We start from the raw sequence: 19467 nt of genomic DNA, 5'->3' as shown, positions 1-19467 counted from the left end.
CGTAGAGTGCGATGTTCTCGGTGTGCAGGGCACCGATACGTAGTTCCACCGGCTTGGTGATCCACGAGATGGTGTCAGAGAGGGGTCTCCCATCTACAGAGGCAATCACGAGGGGTTTGTCGAGTGGAGTAACAGGCACCTGGTACTTGTCCACCGTGGCCTGCTGGATGAAATTGCCTGCTGCCCCGGAATCGAGGTACGCCTCGGCCGTGAACCGCGTCTTTCCCGTTGTCACTTGAACAGTCCACGTAACCGGGTCTGAGAGAGTCCCAGCACCTAGGGTGGCCTCTCCTACCAACCCTAGGCTTTGGAGTTTCCCGGCCTCTCTGGACAGGAACGTAGCAGGTGTGTGCCCTCTCCGCAGTAGAAGCAGAGGCGCTTGGCGAGCCGTTCTGCTCGGCGTTGTTCGGACTGCCGCAAATGGTCAATCTGCATGGGCTCGTGGACCGAGACACCAGACGACGTTGACTGAAGTACGGCGGGCTTCTGCGGAGGAGAGGAATGCCGTATCGGACGTCTCTCACGGGACACCTCTTTGGATCGTTCCTGGAATCTGAGGTCCACGCGGGTGGCTAGTGCGATCAGGGCATCCAGAGTAGAAGGAACGTCGCGGCCTGCCAGCTCGTCCTTAATACGACTGGAGAGTCCTTCCCAGAAGGCGGTGGTGAGGGCTTCATTGTTCCAGCCCAATTCTGAGGCCAAAGTGCGGAAGCGGATGGCATACTGCCCCACCGTCATGGTCCCCTGACGTAGCCTGAGGAGTGAGGAGGCGGATGCGGCGGCACGGCCGGGTTCGTCGAAGGTGGTTCTAAACGCCTGCAGGAAGTCCTGGATGTTTGTGGTTACAGGGTCCTCCTTTTCCCACAAGGGGTTCATCCAGGCCAGTGCCTCTCCCTCTAGATGGGACATCATGAACGCGACCTTGGCTTGGTCAGAGGCAAAAAGGTGCGGCAGCAGCTTGAAATGGAGAGAGCATTGATTGATGAATCCCCTGCAGGTCTTGGGATCTCCAGCGTATCGGGGTGGTGAGGCCAAACGAAGGCTGGAAGCATCCGAGGAGGCTGCAACGGGAGCTGTGGCCGTGGATCGTACAGTGGAAACCTGAGATGCCAAGGATGTGGCCGACGCTTGTAGCGTGTTCAGGCGGGTATCCACAGAAGACATGAAGTTCAGCATGCGGGTCTGGGTCTCGCGCTGGCGTGTGAGTTCCTGCTGCAAGGCCGCTAGTGCTTCGGCGGGATCCATGGCCTGTTCTTACTGTTAGGGCCGGATGGACGGGCAGACCCAGGAGGTGGATCCACTGGGCCGAACACCTCACTGAAGGCAAGGGGTCTGGTAGCCGGAGCACTACAGGTAGCAGGAGAGTCCGTTCAAGGAAGTGGAGTGTAGAAGTGCCTGGGACCACGGAGTCACCGAAGGTAGTCCGGGTGACGGAGCTCAGGTTCGGAGGCCGAGATGTTGTCAGGCAGAGTCCGGAACCGATGGAGCGAGAAGACGGGTCACCACAGGGATCAGAGATGGTATGGACTGACGGGATGGCGGACAGTCACCGTTCGGGGTTCGGGAATCGTCAGGACCGGATGGCGAGGCAGGAGCGGCTCTAGGAGAGAGAGAGGTAAGTATACCACAAGACACAAGGAGACCTGACTCCTAGCTTAGCAAACACGAAGAACAGGCCCCGCCCACTTGGAAAGGATTCCCCTATATACCCTGTACCTGATTTACCAATATCCTGTTGGAGGACACTGGCCCTTTAAGAGAGGGTCAATGACCGCGCGCCCTAATGCGCATGCGCGAGGCCCGGGTGCCAGAAGCCAGAGCAGGGAGCGGTGAGCAGGAAGCAGGAGAGCCGGGCTGGGGCTGAGTAGCCGACGGGCGCCGGGAGCGGGGACCGGGCTGCCTGGGGACCGCAGGCGATGAGGCAGGAAGGCTGTGGAGCGGGGGACCGGGAGGCCTGGCACGGGAGCGGCGGAGCGCGGCCTGAGAGCGAGGAAGCGTGGCAGGGGAGCCGGTAAGCAAGGCAGGGGAGCCGGGGACTGTGGCACGGGAGCTGGGGAGCGTGACAGGTGGCTATATGGGGGCTCATGCTGTATGTAGGAGGCTTTAAGAGGGCTGATGCTGTATTTGGCTATGTGCCCACGTTGCGTTTTTTCACGTGTTTCCAACTGCAGCGTTTTAAAGCCAAAATGCATGCGTTTTGATTTTTAAGCTTAGTCTATGAGAAATAGGGATTTCTTGTGCGCACTATGCAGTTCTAAACGCTGCGTTAAATTTGCATATTTTTGGGCAAAAACTCTGCGTTTAAAGAAGCAGCATGTCCTTTTTTTTAGCTATTTGAGCAGCGTTTTGATAACATAGAAGTCAATGAGAATTCCCAAAACGCATGTAAATTACAAAAATATGCGTTTCTATTGCTTTTTATATGCTTTTGATATGCGTTTTGGATGCCAAAACCGCATCTATGCACGCATGGAAGTGACCTCACCAACGTGACCAATGACATCACATCCTTTATAAAATAAAAAGGAAACATGTGCCTTGATTATCTAGCCATTTTTGGGAAATACCACATTATACCTGCATCACATCGTTCTTGGAAAATATGGCATGGTATAAAAGATTGAAGCTGGATGTCCCCAAAATGATAAGTCTGGTATGTTTTCAGATTATTTAATACATGATAAAATCATAAATTGTGTAAAGTATTGATTAAAAATAATTGTGTGTGGTCCTCATGTATGTCATAATTTTCATACAACCGTATTTTTCATGTGCTGTTTTGAGAGATGAATCATGTTAATGTTTTAATTGTTTTTATTTTAAAAATTATCTGTAGGTTGTAACAAACTAGATATAGCTGGACATTAATTTACAGCAATATATTTTCTGTTTAAATTAACTTCCGACAATTGTATTAGTAATATGTTATGGGAATAGTCAAATAAAATCTATACTTATATATAACTATGTACACTGAAATGTTCACAGTATATTACAAATAATCTTAGTTTAAAATACAGATAATTTTGTTGTAGAATTTTTTATAATGTATTAATAAATAAATACAATAACTACATGTAATGTTATATATATTTACATGTTTACGAACGTTTAAATACTCATAATAATTGATTTAAAATATATTAGCAAGCAATATTAATTATCCTGATAAAGAGTAACTGTAAAATGTTACCTCTATTTTTAGATTTTTATGTTAATAGACATATATTTATGCCAAATTAGCAACATATATATATATATATATATATATATATATAATCTAAATATTTATATTTTAAGATTTTTTTTAATATTGGAATAATTTTACATTAACATAGGAAAATATTCATTAAGACAATTATACAGTAATCATATATATATTATTTTAAATACATTAGATTCCCTTTGCAAATTACATATTATTCAAAGTTATATGATTAAAAAAAAATACAAAGTACCAATTTAAATATTTTAATATGTTATATAGTCATTTTAGCGTATATTAATTTTTTTCTAAAGTTATTTAAATTATGTAGATGCTTAAATTATTATTTTAAAATTATTTTTAAAAAAACCAAACATTTAGGTAGAATCGATGCCCTGTCTTTGGGACCCTTCATGTCCTGAATACTTATAAAAAATAAGAAGATCTGATAGTTGGCTCACCATATGTAAAGAGTTGTACCCATAGTGGCATGAGGCCGATCATGCACTTCAGAATAAGATTGGCAATTTTTTTTTATTTTTTAAAATTGTTTATACTTAAATGTTAACTCATATTTGTACATAAATTTGTAATTACTGTTACATTTTTTTAAAAAAATAATATTGAAATGACTGCATAAGTCAATGTTTTTTTTTTTATTCTAAACATTAGAGCAAGAAAACGATGGCGATCCGTTAAGGATCGATTCCATAAAATTCGTATGCAGGCATCAAAGAGTGGGTCATCTCCAGTGAGATCAAACTTTATATATTATCAGGATCTTACATTTTTATGCACAGGCCGTGTATTGCGTCCGTAAGTATATTATTTTTTAATTTTTATTTTTTTTTACTCCTTTTTTTTATAAAAATGGAAATTTTTAAAAATTTTTATTGTTTATGTAAATAAAATTAATTTATATTATACATTATGCATTTCTGTTCATTTTCTTTAAAAACGGTAAAAAAAAACAATAATCATACAACATTTAATTTGTATTGTAGTACAGAGGGGAATATCATGCCACAACCTAACATTCTCAATGAAAATCAAGAACAAACTACTGATCTTAATCCAGATGTGACTGATGAACATCCAAATCCAAACAGCCAGGTGAATGTGGATCAAGATGCTGACCATGTACAAGTCACCTGAAGCAGGTGATTCAACAAGTGAACATCAAGTAGTCAAAAGAGCTACGTATCAAAAACCCAAAAATAAAAAAAAAATATTCTAAATCCAAAAAATTTCGACTCAGATCAGTTAACTACCCAAACACTAGAAATTCTAAAATCTTCATCTCAAGATGATCAGTATGATAATTTTTGGAATGAGTATAGCATTGAGGATTCGAAAATTGGAAGCTTTAAAAAAAAAAAAAATCCACCTGCATGACTGCCATTTGTGCCTTGCTTGCCTGTTTGGAGGAGGAGGAGGAGGAGGAGGAGCAATTTCCTTCGGGAGGAGAGTTGTTTAACTTAATAGAAAAAGCGTTTGAAAAAAAAAAAATCCTCAAGAGCAAATCCCACAACAAACAAATGTAACTCATAATATTGCCAGAGGACACCCATATCCTGATTATCCATCCTCATATGCTCTACAACCAAGTAAAAAATTTTACCAACAACCCAAACAAAATCAATTTGAGCATCAAACAAATGTCAATTATCATCCAAATGTTAATATGTCTGGGCACATAATGAGCCGATTACGGGGTACTACACCCAAGAGCTTTATTCACAGCCATGATGTAATTAAAATTTGTGTTACCCAAAATTAAAAATAATTTAAAATAATTGTGATAATTGTTTATTTTTAAAAATGTTGCATTACTTTTTGCATTTTTCATTGCATATCCAGACATAAAAATTGGGTTGTTTGGATAATAATTGTTATTTTTGTATATTATATTAAAACTGTGGTGGAAAAAAATAAAATTAAGTCAGATTTGACATGTCCATTTGTTTGTCGGTAAGAGGTTCATTGTTACAATTTGATTTTTTTTATCATCATTAAATGTACAAAAAAAATCAAAGGCTTGTGGATTTTTATTAATGTTGTAATAATTTTTTTTCATTTTGGACCATGAAAATTGTATCATTCTTTTTATTATTTAACTTATGTAAGTTTTTTTTTTATTTTGAATTTACCAAATTTTTAAGGTTAAAATTTATTTTTGCTTCAATTGTATGATATCAATATCGAAATATATGTGTGTGAATTTCTGTGACGTAAATTTCCTAAATGTTACATCATTTCTGCTGTCTTTCGTATTTGTCATCCAAAATCCTGTGTTTCCAGCTAGAAGAAAATGACATCAGTAGATTTCTATTTTTTTTTTTTTCATTTGGAAGCTAATGTAAATACCCATTACATTCTATGAGAAACGCAACCACAAAAAAAGCATCTAAAACACTTGTTTAATTCATTGAAACCGCTATTTGAACACAATAAAAACGCATATAAAACGCGCTGAAAACGGATGCATTTTTAAGACATTTATAACAAAAAGACCAAAGTAGACAAAAACAATTTATGCCAAAGGGTGCGTTTAGAACTGTAACTACCTCGACGCAACGTGGGCACATAGCTTTAAGGAGTTTATGTGGGGCTCCTAATGTAGATATGAGGCTATGTGGGGCTCCTAATATAGATATGAGGTTATGTGGGGGTTCATGCTGTATTTAGGAGGCTATGTGATGCTCTTTATGTACACTGCTCAAAGAGAGCACTAAAATACCACATCCTAGATTTCAATGAATGAAATATTCCAGTTGCAGATCTTTATTCCTTACATAGTGGAAAGTGTTGAGAACAATAAAACATAGAAATGATCAATACAAATCAATACAAATCAAAATTCATATTCCATGGAGGTCTGGATTCGGAATGATAGTCAAAATCAAAATGGATAATCAAATTACAGGCTGATCCAACTTCAGTGGAAATGCCTCAAGACAAGGAAATGAGGCTTAGTAGTGTGCGTGTGTGGCCTCCATGTGCTTGGGTGACCTCTCTACAACGCCTGGGCATGCTCCTGATGAGGTGGCAGATGTTCTCCTGAAGGATCTCCTCCCAGACCTGGATTAAAGCATCAGTCAACTCCTGGACAGTCTGGGTGAAACATGACATTAGTGGATGGAATGAGACATGATGTCCCAGATATGCTGAGTTGGATTCAGGTCTGTGGCGCAGGCAGGCCAGTCCATAGCATCAATGCCTTCATCATGCAGTATCTGCTGACACACTTGAGCCAGATGATGCCTAGCATTTTTATGCATCAGAGGGAACCCAGAGCCCACTGCACCTGCATACAGTATGTCTCACAATGGGTCTGAGGATCTCATCCCGGTACCTAATGGCAGTCAAAGTACCTCTGGCTAGCACATGGAGGGCTCTGTGGCCTTCCAAAAAAAAAAGCCTCCCCACACCATTTCTGCCCCACTGCCCAACTGGTCATTCCAGAGTATGTTGCAGGCAGCAAAACGTTCTCCAAGGCGTCTCCAGACTCTGTCATGTCTGTCACATATGCTCAGTGTAAACCTGCTCTCATTTGAGAAACGCACAGGGCATCAATGTCGAGTCTAACAATCTTTGTGTTCTCTGGCAAATGCCAATCATACTGTATGGTGTTGGGCTTGCAGATATTGGGCCCTCATATCACCCTCATGGAGTCTGTTTCTGACAGTTTGAGCAGACATGTGGATATTAGTGGCTTGCTGGAGGTCATTTTGCAGGGCTGTGGCAGTGTTAGTGGTCCTGCTGCTGAGTTGTCCTTATACAGCCTCCTCTACGTCTCCTGGTATCTACTCCATGGTCTGAACACTGCGCTAACAGACTCAGCTAACCTTCTTGCCATAGCTCGCATTGATGTGCCATATTGGATGAGCTGTACTACCTGAGCAACCTCTGTGGGTTGTACACATCGCCTCATGCTACTTCTAGGGGTGAAACAGCCAAAAAGGATGAAAACAGAGAAATGGTATGTGGTCACCATCTGAATAACCATTCCTTTATCGTGGTTGTTTGTATGTTCTCCCCGTGTTTGCATAGATGTCCTCTGGTTTCCTCCCACTCTCCAAAGACATACTGATAGGGAATTTAGATTGTGAGCCCCGATGGGGACAGTGTTGCTGATGTATGAAAACCGCTATAGAATTAATGGCGCTTTACAGTATAAGTTAATAAATATAAGTGGTGTCTAGGTATAGCAAAGTAGCCATGCGCTACACAATGAAACCACCTATAGCACCACCTGGTGGAAAACAACGGAGTTAGCATTTTTATCTTGAAAATGGAATGAGATAGAGAATAAAAGTGAATTAAAAAATTGTAGGGCATGATCAATTCAATACGAATCGACACCTTGCATACAGAAATGCTATGATTAGAACGTGTAAAACTCACAAGGCTGCGGATGTGAAGCGATACCTCATGGAGACCTTCCTACAAGTCATTGGAAGATTTCCTGGAGAAATGTTCTAGTTTCTCATTGACTTCCATTATGCTCAGGTACGCGAGTCATGCCCATCCGAGTACCAACTGCTCGTTACCATTACCGAACACCCAAGCATGGTAGTGCTCGCTCATCACTACTGATGACTATAGCAACCAATCATATTTTTCTTCAGAACCTATTGGCAATCGAAGCAGTGATCCAGTTGGTTGCCATGGGAAACACTGCCATTTTTTCTCAGAACAGTTTTTATGTACGAGGTGCACAGCCTTTGTTGGGATGTTGCTGTTGTATTTTATTTCTGCTCTTTGTTTAATCTTGAAAGCAAACAAACTGGATCACGTATAAATGCAGCTCAGAGAAAAACTGGTTTTGTTTCCAACGCGACCAATCAGCATTAAGCTAGCATTTGAATCTGACACAAGGACGGTGATGGTCAACAAGAAGCATTTTCTATATTGAAAGCATATGGATTCCTCTATGACCCCCCCCCGAAGACATGGAATGATACATGTGTATACATTTTGTACAGAATATAGTTTTCTAAAAGTACTAGAATACTCTATATATGCTTATAATATTCACATCACTTCTTAGTGCAGGAGTCTGTGCTCTAGAGCCACTCTACCTATTGTAAATAACATTTTGGGATCTTTGGATAGATGTCTTCTTGCCACTAAGTTAGAAATCTTATTTCCAAGTTTCTTACCAGTAGTGTAACAGATAAAAACCTGGAACGATCTGCAGTGTTGCGGATAAACCGAAGGTCCAGTCCGTAAACAGGATGTAAAGGTGCTTTATTAATGTGTTTCGGAGTGAAACCCCACTCCTTCATATTAGGTGCTAAACTCGGAGGCTATCCTGAAGAGGGAATGTAGTTTCACGCCGAAACGTGTAAATAAAGCACCTTTACACCCAATTTACGGACTGGACCTTCAATTTATCCACAGCAGCGCAGATCGTTCAACGCTTCTCCAAGCTTCTAGCTGTTACATCCAGCTTTAGGGCTCGTGGACCTTGCGGCAGCTGTTTTTTGCTTCTGTAGTGGTTGTATGTCACACAACCACACAAGGTGGTAAAGCCAGGCAGCTGGGGGCTTGGATTCTCAACAGCCCCCAGCCGCCCCTGGAAATGACGCATTGTTTCTTAGTGCCATTTTCAGGCGCTTTACTCGGCTCGTCCAGTGTTCCTGGTGGCGCTGGCACGCTGGGTAATAAAGGGGTTAATACCAGCTTTGTATTCTGAGCTGGTACTAGGCACGAAACTCATGGTGTCACGCCAAAGTAGACATGGCTACCATGAATTTCTAGTCAACAGTAAAAAAAATACAACACAGAAAATTTTTTTTTGTATTAGAAATTAAACAATAAAAACATTTAGAGACGCCACCTTTTTTATAAAAAAAATCCTTAGTCCGACGTAATCCACAGGTAGAGCATTGTCAGCTTCATCACTCTGTACAGACACAGTCTATACACAGTGAGAAGCACAGAGAGCCAAGTCAGCTCTGCTACATCGCTCTCTACAGAGCGAGATGCAGGCTGACAGTGAGGGGATGAATGCACCTGCGTCTCACATCACCCCGCATGGTCTCCGGACAGGCGCACATAAGCTGCATGGAAACACATGCAGCTGACCGCTCCTGTGGGAAGATTGTGCGCCATGATGCGACACTCGCTCAGTGGCAATGAAAGTTCAGTTACCAGGACCTTCGATAACGTCATAGCCATGTGACTAGTCTGTAAGCCAATCAACATTCACACCAGACGGTTACATGCTATGATGTCATTGAAGGTCCTGCAAGTCACTGCTGGTTACCGGCGGCACAGCAATGATCGGACTCAGAAGCAGGAGCGGCCGGGAGTCTGCGGGACCTGTAAGTATAAAGACAATGGTTTTTAATAATGTGCTTTCTTTTTTTTTTACAGCCCATGACCCGATTTGGACCCGATCTGTAACATGAGCTTCCCAGGAAAGCTCGTGGTCGGAATTGTGTACACAATCACTATGTGATCAGTACGATCCCCGATCTTTACAGATCGGGATCACCCATCCCTACATAGGAGCTCTATAGAAGTGGCTTACCATTAGTGCATCTAAATAAAGTAATTCATTTTTGCTCATTTTCTTTATCCGGCACAGGCCGCTATGACTTCTTCCAGCAAGGTCTTATCTCTGCAAAAAGTAAAACACATACATCCATGACTGATCCCTTCTACAGCACCCTCCGCACCTTTCTCCCTACTTCAACACTGTGCCAGATAAAGAAAATTCCAATAGTATCAATGTGGTAGCCCGTAAAGAATTAGTATCCTTATGTTCCCTCCTTAGTAACTGTATTCACAAAAATAAAACATATTTCTACACCGGGTGGCACGGTGGCTCAGTGGTTAGCACTGCAGTCTTGCAGCGCTGGAGTCCTGGGTTCAAATCCCACCAAGAACAACATCTGCAAGGAGTTTGTATGTTCTCCCCATGTTTGCGTGGGTTTCTTCCGGGTACTCCGGTTTCCTCCCACACTCCAAAAACATACAGATAGGGACTCTAGATTGTGAGCCCCAATGGGGACAGTGTTGCCAATGTATGTAAAGCGCTGTGGAATTAATAGCGCTATATAAATGAATAAAATTAAAATTATTACAGTGATGTCTCCCTTTCTGAGCACCATACAGTATTGCTGCATATGTCCCCTTTTCTGGTCCCCGTACAATACTAAATTCCTCTTTGTGCCCCCATTTAGTAGTAATGTACGTCTTTCTGCTTAACGCCTTCACCGCCGAACTTGTTTTCGCCTTCCTGACCAGGCCAAACTTTACAATTCTGACCAGTGTCACTTTATAATTTAATAATTGTGGAACGCTTAAACGGATCCCAGGAATTCTGAGATTGTTTTTTGTGACATTTTGTGCATCATATTAGTGGTAAATGTTGGACAGTGGATGTATAGCAAAATGTTGAGACCCAATAGACTTTGGAACCTATGGCAAGCACCCCTTCCCCCATGCTACACCAACATATCTTACTCAAAGAGGTATTCCTATCTCTAAGATCTTATCCCAATATGTAGTAGGTGTAATACATACTTATAATACTAGCAACTACCTCCAATTAGAATTGTAGTATAGTTTTCCGGATTATCTGTTTAGCTATGTCACTTACCTCATGTGCACGGCATTACAGTATCTTAGTTATCCATGGTTACAACCACATTTATAGTGACAGTAAGTGAATTAGTAGTGGTTGTAACTAGTGATGGGCGAACATGAACTGTAAAATTCGGGGTCCGTGCCAAACACATAGTGTTCGTGTACAAGGTCCTGAACACAAATTTTCCTGGGAAACCCGTGTTACAGTTCAGGTCCAGGGGCTTTTTAGAAAAGCACATTATTAAAAAACATTATGATTATACTTACCGCTCCCGCGACGCGTTCTGCAGATCTCCCGGCCACTTCTGCTTCCGGATCCAATCATTAATTTCCGGGGGGTATTCACTGCACTGCTCGTCACTCGGCAGTCTTCGGCTTTTTTAGGCCGTGTTCGTGGTGACATCAAGGTTCGCTCGCGTCTATGGCTTAGCCTTATCCTATTCAGTAATACTCGATTGAACTTTGACTATCACTGTCAGTGTATGATTCCACTTGCATATGACTCGTGCGAGTCTCACATCGGTATCACCCGACACAGCGCACAATCTCCTGACAGGAGTGGGTCGGCTGCATGTATTTCCATGCAGCTGAGGCGCTTATGTCCGCAGAGTGTGTGGGTTGATACCGATGCGAGGCTCGTACAAGTCATACGCAAATGGAACTCTGGCCTCAGCCTGCTTCTCCCTCTGTAGAGATGCTTGTCTGTACAGAGCAATGAAGCAGAGCTGACATTTCTCTACCTGTGGACTACGTTGGACTAAGGATTTTTTGTAATGAAGATGGAGTCTATAAATGTTTTTTTTTTGTTTTATTTCTATTAAAAATAATGTAATATGCGTTGTGGTTTTTTTTTTTACTGTTTACTAAAAATTCATGGTTGCCATGTCTAACTTAGCGTGACTTCATGAATTTTGGGCTTAGTGCCAGCTGCTAATACAAAGCTGGCTCTAACCCCTTTATTACCCAGCGTGCCACCACCATCAGAGCCGCTGGATGAGTCGGGTAAAACGCCTGGAAATGGCGCTAAGAAACAATTTGCCATTTCCAGGGGCGAATGTGGGCTCCGGTTTTTAACGTGGGGGGCCCAGAATGCTTGGGCCTTACCACGCTGAGAATCTCAGCCCCTAGCTGCCTGGTTTTACCTGGCTGGTGATCAAAATATGGAGGGAGCCCACACATTTTTTTTTTAAATAATTAAAAAAATAATGGGCTTCCTGTATTTTGATTGCCACCCAAGGTATAGCCAAGCAGATGGGTGTGAAAGCCCATAGCCGTCCACTTTATCTGCGCTGAGAATCAATATACAGCAGAGTGCTACATCTTTTTTTTTTTAATTATTTATTTTTACACTACCATACGTGTAAGGGACTCAACAGCCAATCATAGACGCTGTCACAGAGTGGGCGTCTGTTTGGATCCTGGAGTAACCTGAAACCAGCCCATACATTTTAGCATCTAGAATGTATGGGCAGATTCCAGATTACTCCAACAGCCAATCACAGACACCCATTCTGCGTGACAGCATCTGTGATTGGCTTTTGGGTCCCTTACACATGTAGTAGTGTGAAAATAAATAAATAATTTTAAAAAATGACATAGTGCTCCGTGGTATTTTTGATTCTCAGCACAGATAAAGCGGACGGCTGTGGTTTGCCACCCCCATCAGCCTGACTGATAGCTGATAGAAGACCATTATTTTTTTTTTTACTTATTTAAAAAAATAATAAAAAAAAATTGTGTGGGCTCCCGCGGTATTTTGATCGCAGTCAGTTAAAACCAGGCAGTTGGGGGCTGGGATTCTCAGTGTGGTAAAGCCCAGTAGTTCTGGGCCCCCTTCGCTAAAAACCGCAGCCCACAGCACCCCCTGGAAATGGCTCATTGTTTTAGTGCCATTTCCAGGCGATTTACCCAGGTTGTCCAGTGGCCCTGATGGCGGTTGCACATTTTATTCTCAGCTGGTACCAAGCCCGAAATTCATGGTGTCACGCCAAATTAAACATGGCCACCATGAATTTCTAGTAAACACTAAAAAAAAAAAATTAACACAACACATAGAAATTTTTTTTTTATTATAAATAAAACAAAAAAAATTTAGAGACTCCAACTTTATTATAAAAAAATAAAAAAATCCTTATTCTGACTTAGACAAGTGTCTCTACAGAGCGAGAAGCAGGCTGACACTGACAGAGACAGTCAAAGTTCAATCGAGTCCATGGCTAAGCCATGGACTCGAGTGAACCCTGACGTCACCATGAACACGGACGAAAAAAGCCGAAGACTGCCGAGTGATGAGCAGTGCAGTGAATACCCCTGGAAGTTAATGATCGGACCCGGAAGCAGAAGCGGCCGAGAGATAGCGGGTCTGCAGGACGCGTCACGGGACTGGTAAGTATAATGACAATGTTTATTAACTATATTCCTTATTTTACAGCCCCCTAATCCCACTCAATAACTGTAAAGTCCAAGCTCGGGGTTCGGACACAAGTTCCTGTTATCTCCGGCCCTGAACTCGAACTTTACAAAAAGCTCAGGCAAGTCTCCCGATCCCGAACATCAGGGGGTTCGCTCATCACTAACTTGTAACCACAAATACTCAAACTACTGTAATGCCCTGCACATGAGATGAGTGATACAGCTAATCAGTAGCGATGATGATGTGCTCAGCACTGCTCATTACTTGATTGAGCATGTGGGTGCTCAAGTACTCGTGGAGCTCATCCGAGTATTGCGGGTGCTCGGATTTTTCGTTCGTGAAACAACGACCACAACGCACAGGCTGACTTCACTGCATGATGTGTGCAGGGATCCCATTATCTGACCAGTTCGAATTGAGTAACGAGCATTCGAGCATTTTAGTGCTCATCCATCATTAATAAACAGGAGAACTATACTACATTTCTAACTGGAGGTATTTGCTATTATTATTATTATTATTATTACTACTACACCTATTACATATTGAGATAGGACCTTGGAGATGGGAAGAACCCTTTAAGTATTGTAACCATTTGCATTATTACACATTGGGACAATACTTCTACACTGTGGTAAGAACATCATGTAACAGTCTATATGCAAACCAAATGTAATGAGGCAAAAATAGACTTGAAAGAAAACAAACCCACGATGGATTGGTACTTTATTTCACTGCTGGAGTGGTGATTTTAATCTAAGTCCACTGACCCCATCTCAAACACTACTTTCTATCACCACAACTCCTGTCAGCCTCAAGCCACTTGTGATCTGCTGGTAGCTTCAGTATTTTATGGAGCACACTAGAGCTCACAACTCAATAAAAGTCTATGAGAGCCTCGTTCTGGTTCTCATAGACTTGAATTAAGTGCTTCTAACATAACTTCTGACTTCCTTCCAGTGATAAGTTACGAATGAACATAAGATGTTGCCTCTGGACCTGAGTGACGCCGAAAAAAGGTGAAGACGTCAAAAGGCGAGTGTAAGACTGGGGCATGGGACTTCGATTTAAAACATCACTCCAGTGGTGCAAAAAAAACCAAACAAATGCTGGAATGGTGTGTCAAGAAGAATTGTAAAAATGTAACACATTTAAATTATAACATTACGATAAAGAACATTCAACATGTAACTGCAAAAAAAGTAGAAATTAAATTTCAAATCACTGTGGGCCTGAGCAAAATTATCCCATCAATGTGCACCTCTTACTTTATGACCTCCTGTTTTGAACTTGTTTGTCCTTTTAGTTTACACTTTTAATTATGGGTTATAGGAGCTCTATTCTTCATACCTTTACATAGAACACAAAACCCCTTGGGCAAATAGGGTCAACTTTCTATAGCTATAAACCAGAGGTGTATCTAGGCTTTCTGGCACCCGGGACAGGGTTCAGTTTGGCGCCCCCCCACCAAGCGGTTTGGGTGGTATCATGTGACCAATCATTCATATGTGATTTCCATACTTACAGTCTCGTGATGACGAGCTGCTCTTAATAATTCTCTCAATTTTCAATGAGAAACGAAGGAAGAAAGCCAGTTGTCACATGACCGTAAGTATGAAGATCACATATGAGTGGAGTGGCCATGTGGTGACCAGCGAGCAGAGCTGAATTCTGACAGGGAGTATAGTATACGCAGTTAGAACTCGGGATATTACTCTGCTTAGTTTTATTATTAAAGGGCTTGTCCAGGTTTGAGATGAATGTTTGCAGTGATTCTACATGACTGCAGGCTTCTGAATTCTCACAGCGAGGACTGCACACTTTTAGGATTCTCCGGTGCCAGTGACGAGAGTGGATGGTCATGTGAGCACAAGTATGCGATTTGTATATTTCTGGCCACATTCTGACTAGACGTGTCTGTCCTCACTCAATTCATTTTCATTGAGCGAGGTCATGCATGTCTAGCTGGTACATGACCACATGTATGTAACTTGCATAGTTTTGTAACCTTCCACTCTCACAGCTGACACCACAGAATCCTGACAGTGAGCAGTGTGCGCACTGTAAGAATTCAGAAGTCCTCAGTCACAGAGTGACTGCAGGCTCATCACAAACTTGGTCAACCCCTTTAATGCTCCTAACATAAATAAAAACATAGTAGTAACCCTTAACTTGTCAGACAGTGCAAGACTTTATTAAAGCGGTTGTCCACTACTTTAACATTGATGGCTTTTCCTTTGGATAGGTCATCATTGTCTGATTGGTCAGAGTTCGGCACCTGGAACCCCTGCAAATTGCCTGTTTTAGGTATCATGTCGGCGGCGGCAGGTGGCTGGAACTGCTCAGTAGAGATGAGCGAACCGGTCGTGGTTCGGCTCGAGTTCGGTTCGTCGAACGGGAGTCCCGTTCGAGTTCGGTTCGGCGAACGTTCGACGAACCGAACTCGAACCGCATAGGAAACAATGGCAGGCAATCACAAACACATAAAAACACCTAGAAAACACCCTCAAAGGTGTCCAAAAGGTGACAAACAACTCACAACACAACACAAACACATGGGAAAGTGACAAGGACATATACTCATGCGAAAACAAAAGAGCAGGACAAGGAAAAAGAGGACACACAGATATAGGCATGGCACGCCCTTCTAAAATCATGTAAAACACCGCAAGGTGACTCCAAGCGGAGTCTCCCTTTTTTCCAAAAATTGGACCACACACACACCCACCCCTTCAGTGGCAGCACTTGTGCCCCAGTTGTACAATTCACAGCTAGATTTGCATCAAGCACATTCAAAAATACGCCATACTTAACCGTTTCCAGGATGACCCCGGGGTAGGTAGCAAAGTCTTTCCTGATCCCAGATCTGTTCTTCTTGGGTCATTTTTAAAAACAATGTAAGCAAGGGTTACTCCAAGCGGAGTCTCCCTTTTTTCCAAAAATTGGACCACACACACACCCACCCCTTCAGTGGCAGCACTTGTGCCCCAGTTGTACACTTCACAGCTAGATTTGCATCAAGCACATTCAAAAATACGCCATACTTAACCGTCCCCAGGAGGACACCGGGGTAGGTAGCTAAGTCTTTGCTGAACCATGACTTGTTCATCTTGGCTCCTTTTAAAAAACACAGCAAGCAAGGGTTACTCCAAGCGGAGTCTCCCTTTTTTCCAAAAATTGGGCCACACAGGCACTCACCCCTTCAGTGGCAGCACTTGTGCCCCAGTTGTACACTTCACAGCTAGATTTGCATCAAGCACATTCAAAAATACGCCATACTTAACCGTTTCCAGGATGACCCCGGGGTAGGTAGCCAAGTCTTTCCTGATCCCAGATCTGTTCATCTTGGGTCATTTTTAAAAACAATGTAAGCAAGGGTTACTCCAAGCGGAGTCTCCCTTTTTTCCAAACATTGGGCCACACAGACACTCACCCCTTCAGTGGCAGCACTTGTGCCCCAGTTGTACACTTCACAGCTAGATTTGCATCAAGCACATTCAAAAATACGCCATACTTAACCGTTTCCAGGATGACCCCGGGGTAGGTAGCAAAGTCTTTCCTGATCCCAGATCTGTTCATCTTGTATCATTTTTAAAAACAATGTAAGCAAGGGTTACTCCAAGCGGAGTCTCCCTTTTTTCCAAAAATTGGGCCACACAGACACTCACCCCTTCAGTGGCAGCACTTGTGTCCCAGTTGTACACTTCACAGGTAGATTTGCATCAAGCACATTCAAAAATACGCCATACTTAACCGTTTCCAGGATGACCCCGGGGTAGGTAGCCAAGTCTTTCCTGATCCCAGATCTGTTCATCTTGGATCCTTTTTAAAAACAATGCAAGCAAGGGTTACTCCAAGCAGAGTCTCCCTTTTTTCCAAAAATTGGGCCACACAGACACTCACCCCTTCAGTGGCAGCACTTGTGCCCCAGTTGTACACTTCACAGCTAGATTTGCATCAAGCACATTCAATAATACGCCATACTTAACCGTTTCCAGGATGACCCCGGGGTAGGTAGCAAAGTCTTTCCTGATCCCAGATCTGTTCATCTTGGATCATTTTTAAAAACAATGTAAGCAAGGGTTACTCCAAGCGGAGTCTCCCTTTTTTCCAAAAATTGGGCCACACAGACACTCACCCCTTCAGTGGCAGCACTTGTGCCCCAGTTGTACAATTCACAGCTAGATTTGCATCAAGCACATTCAAAAATACGCCATACTTAACCGTTTCCAGGATGACCCCGGGGTAGGTAGCAAAGTCTTTCCTGATCCCAGATCTGTTCATCTTGGATCATTTTTAAAAACAATGTAAGCAAGGGTTACTCCAAGCGGAGTCTCCCTTTTTTCCAAAAATTGGGCCACACAGACACTCACCCCTTCAGTGGCAGCACCTGTGCCCCAGTTGTGCACTTCACAGCTAGATTTGCATCAAGCACATTCAAAAATACGCCATACTTAACCGTCCCCAGGAGGACACCGGGGTAGGTAGCTAAGTCTTTGCTGAACCATGACTTGTTCATCATGGCTCCTTTTAAAAAACACAGCAAGCAAGGGTTACTCCAAGCGGAGTCTCCCTTTTTTCCAAAAATTGGGCCACACAGGCACTCACTTTTTCAGTGGCAGCAGTTGTGTCCCAGTTGTACACTTCACAGCTAGATTTGCATCAAGCACAATCAAAAATACGCCATACTTAACCATTTCCAGGATGACCCCGGGGTAGGTAGCAAAGTCTTTCCTGATCCCATCCCAGATCTGTTCATCTTGGATCATTTTAAAAAACAATGTAAGCAAGGGTTACTCCAAGCGGAGTCTCCCTTTTTTCCAAAAATTGGGCCACACAGACACCCCATCAGTGGCAGCACTTGTGCCCTAGTTGCAAACATGATGTTTTGATTTGCATCAAGCACATTCCAAATCCACAAGCATTTACTCTCCCCAGGATGACACAGGGGTAGTAAATTCCTTGTGGATCCATGACTTGTTCATTTTGATGAATGTTAGTCTGTCCACATTGTCACTGGACAGACGCGTGCGCTTATCTGTCAGCACACACCCAGCAGCACTGAAGACACGTTCAGAGACAACGCTGGCAGCTGGACACGACAAAATCTCCAAGGCGTAAGTTGAGAGCTCTGGCCATTTTTCAAGATTTGAAGCCCAAAATGAGCAAGGCTCCATTTGCAAAGTCATGGCATCGATGTTCATTTGGAGATACTCCTGTATCATCCTCTCCAGCCGTTGACTATGTGTCAGACTTGTTGTCTCTGGTGGCCTTACAAAGGACGGTCTAAAAAAATTATGAAAAGATTCAATAAAATTGCTGTTACCAGCACCAGATACGGTGCTACTGGTACGGGTAGACTGTTGAAGATGACGAGACCGTCCCATGTTTGTCAAGTTACAACTGGGAGATTCACTCCCTGCACTTGCATGGTTGTTTGGTGGAAAAGCCGAGCTAAGATCGAGTAACAGCTTCTGCTGATACTCCTGCATACGTGCATCCCTTTCTATGGCTGGAATTATGTCACAAAATTTGGACTTGTACCGGGGATCTAATAGTGTGGCAAGCCAGTAGTCATCATCACTTCTAATTTTGGCAATACGAGGGTCATGTTGGAGGTAGTGCAGCAAGAAGATGCTCATGTGTCTTGCGCAGCCATGCGGACCAAGTCCACGCTGTGTTTGTGGCATAGAGGTGCTAACCGGTCTTTCTTCCTCTGACATCTCCCCCCAACCTCTTTCAACTGAAATTTGACCAAGGTCTCCCTCATCCGCTGAGTCTTCCATGTCCATGGACAGTTCGTCCTCCATTTCTTCATGTTCTCCTGCACCTTCCTCAACATTTCGCTTGCTACCATGCGCCCTTGTTGATCCCTGTCCCCCATGGTCCCATGCCTGCCGCGTTGGTGATGATGAACATCTGGACCTTGGTGATGTTGTTGTGTCTTGCGCATATGAATCCTCCTGTAGTTCCTCCCCTTCCTGTTGTCCCACCCCCTGACTCCGAATAGTGTTTAGCGTGTGCTCCAGCATGTAAATGACTGGAATTGTCATGCTGATAATGGCATTGTCAGCGCTAAACATATTCGTCGCCATGTCGAAACTGTGCAGAAGGGTGCATAGGTCCTTGATCTGAGACCACTCCATCAGGGTGATCTGCCCCACCTCTGCATCTCGTTGGCCCAGGCTATACGTCATGACGTATTGCACCAGGGCTCGGCGGTGCTGCCACAGTCGCTGTAACATGT

General features: G+C 43.1%; 1 long non-coding RNA gene across 1 annotated transcript in view; it reads left to right on the top strand.

Annotated features, from left to right (window-relative positions):
- Nucleotides 1-5227, top strand: part of LOC142309998 (uncharacterized) — a 52191-nt gene extending 46964 nt beyond the window's left edge. Inside the window, exons 2-3 of the long non-coding RNA XR_012754055.1 lie at nucleotides 3878-4021; nucleotides 4210-5227. This is a non-coding gene — a long non-coding RNA (uncharacterized LOC142309998). The remainder of the gene's footprint in view (nucleotides 1-3877; nucleotides 4022-4209) is intronic.
- Nucleotides 5228-19467: the final 14240 nt, after the last annotated feature.

This window comes from Anomaloglossus baeobatrachus, chromosome 5 (genome assembly GCF_048569485.1).
Source record: "Anomaloglossus baeobatrachus isolate aAnoBae1 chromosome 5, aAnoBae1.hap1, whole genome shotgun sequence".
Classification (NCBI taxonomy): Eukaryota; Metazoa; Chordata; class Amphibia; order Anura; family Aromobatidae; genus Anomaloglossus; species Anomaloglossus baeobatrachus.
Note: the sequence above shows the minus strand (reverse complement) of the source record. Positions and strands in the feature narration are given on the sequence as shown.